The 7,850-nt window shown below is 44.6% G+C and overlaps 1 protein-coding gene across 1 annotated transcript in view; it reads right to left on the bottom strand.

The window, feature by feature from the left end:
• Nucleotides 1-7,850, bottom strand: part of SLC25A37 (solute carrier family 25 member 37) — a 112,859-nt gene that overhangs the window by 52,884 nt on the left and 52,125 nt on the right. The window lies entirely within an intron of this gene.

The raw sequence follows: 7,850 nt of genomic DNA, 5'->3' as shown, positions 1-7,850 counted from the left end.
AGTGGCACAACCTCGGCTCACTGCAACCTCCGCCTCCTGGGTTCAAGCAATTCTCCTGCCTCAGCCTCCCGAGTAGCTGGGACTACAGGTGCGCGTCACCATGCCCAGCTAATTTTTTTGAATTTTTAGTAGAGATAGGGTTTCACCATGTTGGCCAGGATGGTCTCGATCTCTTGACCTTGTGATCCACCCACCTCGGCCTCCCAAAGTGCTGGGATTACAAGCATGAGCCACAGCGCCCGTCCAACCCTTGCAGTTTTCTACAGGCATTTTCGTGTGCCAGCCACATTGGCTGCTCCTCCCAGCATGAACCTCTCTGACTCTGCCTCCTCTGGAATCCCTTCCTCACTTCCGCTTGCCCCTCTGCCTTCTCCCTCTCCTCCCTCCCCACCACCGCATCCTGGCAGCTGCTGCCCTGTCCTCCTGTTGGTCATCGCTCCCATTCCCACGCCTTAGTTACCAACCCCAGCTCCTCCTCCTTCCAGTCCCACGTGTTCATGTGCCTCCTGGCAGCTCTACCTGAATATTCCTAAAGCTCAGAAAACATACAATATTCATGTCCTGGGACGGCTCTAACAAAATGCCACAAACTGGGTGGCCTTAAACAACAGAAATGTATTGTCTTGCTTTTCTGGAGGCCAGCAGTCCAAGATGGAGGTGTCAGCAGGGCCATGCTCTCTCTGAAGGCTGTCCTGGAGGACCCTCCCCTGCCAGTTCCCAGCTTCTGCTCATTCTGTGGCTTGAAGATGCATCACTCCGACCGCTGCCTCTGTTGCCATGTGGCACCCTCCCTGTGTGACTCTGTGTCTGTCCAAACTCCCTCTTCTTATAACGATACCTGTCATATTGGATTCAGGGCCCATCCTAATCCAGGATGACCTCATCTTAACTTGATGACATCTCCAAAGACCGTATTCACAAGTAAGGCCACATTCACAGGTTCTGGGTGGACATGAATGGGTTAGGGGGACAGATACTATTCAACTCAGTCCAGTGAGGGAGAGGCAAGAGCCCCAAGAGGACTGTGTTCCTGTTCTAACATCCCTTTTTCTCATTCCTTCATCTGTGAGATGATGATGTGGACTGGACCACTGGTGTGCAGGCCCCTCCAGGTCTGCCTTTCCCATCTTTCTTCACAATCACCAACTCCTTCTCTTTTGGAGTCTCACTTTGTTGCCCAGCACAGTGACACGATCTTGGTTCACTATAACCTCTGCCTCCCAGGTTCAAGTGATTCCCCTCCTCAGCCTTCCGAGTAGCTGGGATTACAGGAACCCACCACCACACCTGGCTAATTTTTGTATTTTTAGTAGAGACGGGGTTTTGCCATGTTGGTCAGGCTGGTCTCAAACTCCTGGCCTCAAGTGATCCACGCCCCCTCCTCGGCCTCCCAAACTGGGATTACAGGCGTGAGCCACTGCTCCTGCCCACCAACTCCTTCTAATGCCGTTTTTCCCCTTGCATTTACCTCCTTTTTACCAACCTGCAGCCAAGCATAGCGTCTTCTCTGACTCTCTCTCTCTCTTTTTTTTTTTTGGCTCTTAGATCCTATCAGCCACATCTGGTTCCAGCCTCTGAGACAGCATCATCTACAGCTACAATGTGACTCTGTAATTTCTCGTTCAAACTGGGATACTTCTTGAGAATGAAAAGGGTCACTGTTAACAATTCCACCAGGATGGAAGGTAGAAGCTGAGACTATCCTGGGAAAACCAGGGCACAGGGTCACCCTCATTATAGCCAGACCTTCCTTGTCATCCCCAAAACTATGTCCCTAAAGCTATGGGTCTTGTCTCTCCTTATATCCTGTTAAAATGGTGTTCAACATTCATTTCTCATCCCAAACACCTCACTTCCCATGAAGCCTTCTCTGACCGCTAAAAGGTAAGATGAACCCTGGAGCTCTTCCCTGTCTCCCCCACAGCTCTTAGAACCTTGCCCTTTACATTGCAGTTCTGGAAGCCATGTCTTTGCAGTCCCATTACACTCTAAGTTCCTTGAATACACACAATGAATAAACAGTACATATTATTAAATGAGTCAGAGTTTCTTTGAAAAAAAGCTTCATCTTCCTATATGACAGCATAAAAATATTGCAGATTTCCATGATTCCCAGGTATTTAAAGAACATGCTATACCTCAGAGCTGCAGGTTCTCAACACAGTTTGTCGAAAAGAGAGAAAAAAAAAGTGACATTTTCTTTTCTTCCGAAGTATATGTCACAAACATTAAATTAGGGAGCTACCTTTCCTTCCTTTCTTTTCTTTTTTTTTTTTTTGAGACAGATTTGCTCTGACACCCAGGCTGGAATGTAGTAGTGTGATCTTGGCTCACCGCAACTTCCACCTCTCAGGTTCAAGCAATTCTCCTACCTCAGCATCCCAAGTAGCTGGGATTACAGGCACGTGCCACCACGCGTGGCTAATTTTTGTATTTCTAGTAGAGGCGAGGTTTCACCCTGTTGGCCAGACTGATCTCAAACTCCTGACCTTAGGTAATCTGCCCACCTTGGCCTCCCAAACTGCTGGATTACAGGAGTGAGCCACCACACCCTGCCAGGGGGCTACCTTTCTTAGGACAATATGCAGTCACTAAGCTGGGGACCTCGAAGAGAACTAGAGTATGATACAGTCTATAAGTCCTTCCTTACAGGTGGACAAAAGAGATCCAAAGTAAAGTAACATGTCCAAGGACACAAAAGTGGTTGGCGGCGGTGCTGGGATAAAACCCCAGGTGTGTCATTCAATACCATTTCACTTATTCACCTTTGAAATAAACTCAGAGGCTGATAAAACTCTTTTATTGCTATCATTTGTCATATCTCAGATGCCTGCTCTGTAAAAATCAATAGTCATTAATTCTCCAGTCTGCCCAGGTTCACCTGACACAGCACATTAGCACATGGCCACATTTGCAAGTTCCCCAGTTGAATTTTGTACTGAGCTCTATGCACAGTGAGTAAGAGAGTTCATTGACCACGATCCTTCAGGCAGCAAAGGTGCTGTATTTCCATGCCTCAAATAGACTACTGAGCAGAAAAGAGGCCTCTCTGTAAGAGAATGGAGATGATATTGCATAAAAATAACAAGCACGTGCTTTGGAGACAGACCAGGATTGAGTAAATAAATACCCACTGCTCCCAAGAGTTGCCCTTGTGAGAAGCAGCTCGTTAGCAATTGGAAGCACCAACCATTGTGGCTTTCCATTTGGGTTCCACGTGTTTTCTCTGTCCACAGCATCTAATTATGCCTGGCCAGTCTCTCCTGACTTTAGTCATATGTGTCTCTCGAGTCTGGACCTCTGTTTCAGCTGCTGGTGAGGGGCAATTGCAGAGTGATTGTGAATTTGCAGGAGAAAGATGTGCAAAGGTGGCCAGGTTATCACCTAGCAAAGCAGGGGCGGACTTAGCACTGAGAGTCTCTCAGATGGGAGAGAATGGTTAGCAAGGATCACCACTTGGTGGTCTGTCTTTACAGTCCCCTTCAGAAACATAGGGTAGCAGAGAGGAACCCTGGGAGTGACCTCAGAGAGCAGCCAGATCTTCCCCCTTCTCTCAGGCTCCCAGGCTGAACCTTTCAGCTATTGTATTGGTAGATGGAACCCCAGGCTCCCAATGTGGCTGTGCTAGAATGGGCTGGATGGTACCTTTTCCCTACATCAAAGCTCCAGGCTACAGGGAAATTCAGCCACATACACACTGTGAATTTCTCAATTCTGCTTTTTTCATTTCCAGAGTCCCACTTGATGTAATAAATGCATCCTTCTCAGTTGAGCCAAAATGTGGCAATTCATAAAATTTGCCTATGTAGCAAGATGCTACGTAGCAGTTTTCCCCAAGAAATGTGCCTACTCAGGACAGATTTTCAAGCATCAGGACATTTGGTGAACATAATCAGAAAGTGTTATTTTTAGTCCAGTTTTTAAAACTAACCAGCTCTGATGCAACCAGTTTAGAAAATGGTCTGACGATAGCTAGTCAAGCACATGTACACAGGACCGATGACTCATAGTTCTACTCCTAATCTATACCCGGGGAACACCTACTCCGTGTACCGAAAGACGTTCACAAAAATGCTCATAACAGCACCATTCACAATAGTCCCAAACTGGAAACAACCCAACTGTTCATCAGTAGCAGAATGGATAAATAAATGGCAGTATGTTCACACAATGCAATGTGACACAGCAGCAAAAAGGAATGATTCTCAACTTTGGACAGCAACAGGTTCAATGCACAAACAGGATGTTAAGCGAAAGAAGCCAGACACAAAATACTAGGCAATATGGTTCTTTTAGTATGCAGTTCAAAACCAGAAAAAGCCAATTGATAGTGTTAGAAACCAGCATAGTCATTACCTCTGTGGCTGCAGAGCATGAGAGACCTCCTGGGATTCTGGCTGTATCCTGGTGTGTTTTATTCAGCATGTTCACAGTGTGGAAATTCATTGAACTGGACACTTATGATTACACTTTTTTTTTTAGACAGAATCTCACTCTGTCACCAGGCTGGAGTACCCTGGCACGATCTTGGCTCACTGCATCTCTGTCTCCCAGGTTCAAGCGATTCTCCTGCCTCAGCCTCCCAAGTAGCTGGGATTATAGGTGGGCACCACCACACCCAGCTAATTTTTGTATTTTTAGTAGAGACGGGGTTTCACCAAGTTGGCCAGGATGGTCTCGATCTCCTGACCTCATGACCCACCCACCTCAGCCTCCCAAAGTGTTGGGATTAATGGCGTGAGTCATCTCACCCAGTTTATTTCTATACTTTTTATAAAATATGTCAATATATAACTATAAATGTAGAAATATTTATATATTTTGGAGAAAAAATAGAGTAAATATTTGTTTAATTGAATGAGGAAGAAGCAGAGAATGGAAAGGTAAACTTTGAAGTCAGAACTCTTGACTTACCACCTACTACCTAGCTGTGTGTCCTTGGAAAAATTACTTGCCATCTGAGTCTGGTTCTCAATTATAAAATTAGCACAGGAATTCCTACATTACAGAATCAAATGAGAAATTACAGAAGGTACATGATATACATATTAGTGATATATACATGCAAAAATGTCAATTTCCCCTTACTGTTTGGCTAATGTTTGTCAGCACTTACTGTAGCCATAGACAGTTGCCCAGGCTGGAGGGCAATTGGGACGATCTCAGCTTACTGCAACCTTTGCAATTCTCCTTCCTCAGCCTCCTGAGTGACTGGGATTACAGGCACCCACCCACATGCCTGGCTAATTTTTATATTTTTTAGTAGAGACAGGGTTTCGCCATATTGGCCAGGCTGATCTTGAACTGCTGACCTCAGGCGATCTGCCTGCCTCGGTCTCTCAAAGTGCTGGGATTACAGGCATGAGCCACCATGCCCGGCCTGCCATAGACATTTTTCATAGCATGTTTATGTTCACCAAAGAGCTGTCTCTTAATAGGCAGTTAATTGTGCTATTTAAGTGTCCTCTGGCCAGGCGTGGTGGCTCATGCCTGTAATCCCAGCACTTTGGAAGGCTGATCATCTGAGGTCAGGTGTTTGAGTCCAGCCTAGCTAACATGGAGAAACCCCATCTTTACTAAAAGTACAAAAATTAGCTGGGCGTGGTGGCAGGTGCCTGTAATCCCAGCTATTCCAGAGGCTGAGGCAGGAGCATCACTTGAACCTGGGAGGCAGAGGTTGCAGTGAGCTGAGATTGTGCCACTGCATTCCAGTCTGGGTGACAAGAGCAACACTTCATCTCAAAAAAAAAAAAAGTGTCCTCTTTTTTTTTCCCCAAAAAGCAAAATTTTTTCGATAAATGCAAGTATATAAAATCAGGATACAAACATGATTTGCTCAGTTCAGTGAACTTAATTTTAAGATATAGATCAATTCAAATTATCATCAGTTGTGTCACATCCATAAAAGTTATTTTAAGGGCATTAGCACTCTCTCAATACTGATCCATCTGGCACAAGTAAACAATGCTTTTCTTAAAAGGCGGGTGCACTCGCCCAGGCACAAGGATGTTACAGTCGAGCACATTTACATGGATAGAAATACACAGAATGCCTTCTTGTAGCTTTGCTGTATTCTCCTCTGCCCTTCTGTCAGTGTCCTAGGAGAGCAGTGAACTCACTTAGTTTTGGTGTCTCTTCATTCCCAGAAGTTGGTGGCCAAGTCACCCTAAAAAATGGCAACTTGATAACTTTCCAGTACTTTCAGCTATCTTATCTCCTTTCCTTCTTAGGGCTATTATTAAGGAGTAAGCTGGAGAGCTGCAGGCCATTTAGTTTTCTATAATAGTTGGGTCCATTTGTTACTGCACCCCAAGAGGGCTGATTAATGGTGACAATATCAGCAGGAAGAGGGTGGGACATGGGACTCTGTCCTTGAGTTGGGTTCAACTCAACCTTTTTTTTTTTTTTTTAATCAACTACTAGAAAATGTCCTGGGATGCAGATTTATCATCCTCTTAGAATACAAGTCTAAGGGGTGTCACTTCTTAGAATGTTAAAATTCAAAATTATTTTTTAAATCTTTAAAAGTATAATATTTTACCCCTAAGCCTGGCACAGCGGCACATGCCTGTAATCCCAGCACTTTTCAGGAGGCCGAGGCAGGTGGATCACCTGAGGTTGGGAGTTTGAGACCAGCCTGACCGACATGGAGAAACCCCATCTCTACTAAAAGTACAAAATAACCTGGGCATGGTGGCACATGCCTGTAATCCCATCTACTTGGGAGGCTGAGGCAGGAGAATCGCTTGAACCCGAAAGGCAGAGGTTGCAGTGAGCCAAGATCATGCCATTGCACTCCAGCCTGGGCAACAAGAGTGAAACTCTGTCTCAAAAGAAAAAAAGAAACACGTTTTACCCAGAAATCCCAAACATTAGGGATTTACTGGACAGGACTCAGCACTCCTAAGCTGATAAAACTTCACATGACACTGTCCTTGCCCCTAAGCTTGGCACAAACTCCAGCTCCTAGAACAATTTTCCCTGGCTCTCTTCACCTGGATAGTTACTACTTTTCCTTCCAGTCCCCATTTAGAGGACACCTCCTCTGGGAAGCCATCCTGACCTCACAGGTTTGCTTCTAGTTGCTCAAGCCAAAAAGCCTGGAGTCATTCTTGAATCCTGGTCTTTCACACAGAAAATTCTATCTATCAAGAATCATGCCGGCTCTACCTCCAAAGTGTCACTTTCCAATATATAGTATAACTGTATGTATTCTTTTTAAATGTCTAATTGGATTATTTATGGTTTTATTTACTGTGCTTATTTGTGTGTATTTATTGTCTGTTTCCCCCAATAAAATGTGTCTCAGGAGAGACAGAACTTCGATCTGTTTCCCGATGCTTCCCCGAATCTACAGCAGTCCTTAAGACATGGTAGAAATCTAATAAGTATTTATTTTTACGAGTGGATAAATGTTTAGTACTCCTATATCATCCTGAATTCTCTCATCATAAGACTTCATATCCTGTGGTGTAATTGACAGAGGTTAGTTTCTACATAAAAAACCTATCTTTTAATTACAACTTTGCCCATGAATAAATTCTAGTTGTCATGTAATGGTTTGGTGGTTTGACCATTTCACTAGACTGCAAACCACAAAGAGCCCAGAGTGCACTGAGTGCCAGGCACTCTTCTGTGTTTTATAGGTGCTCATTCATTTAATCCTCACAACTACTCAATGAGGTGGGTACTACTGTTATCTCTACTTTATAGATAAGGAAATTGAGGCCCTGAAAAGTTAGGAAATGTATACAGTGGCACATGGCCAGGGATGGATCTTGGATTCTGACCTAGGAAATCTGGCACCACAGTTCGGGTTCTTTTTTTCTTTCTTTTTTTTTTTTTTTTTT

This window comes from Cebus imitator, unplaced genomic scaffold (genome assembly GCF_001604975.1).
Source record: "Cebus imitator isolate Cc_AM_T3 unplaced genomic scaffold, Cebus_imitator-1.0 Scaffold221, whole genome shotgun sequence".
In the NCBI taxonomy this organism is placed as follows: Eukaryota; Metazoa; Chordata; class Mammalia; order Primates; family Cebidae; genus Cebus; species Cebus imitator.
This window is presented reverse-complemented; position numbering and strand designations above follow the sequence as displayed.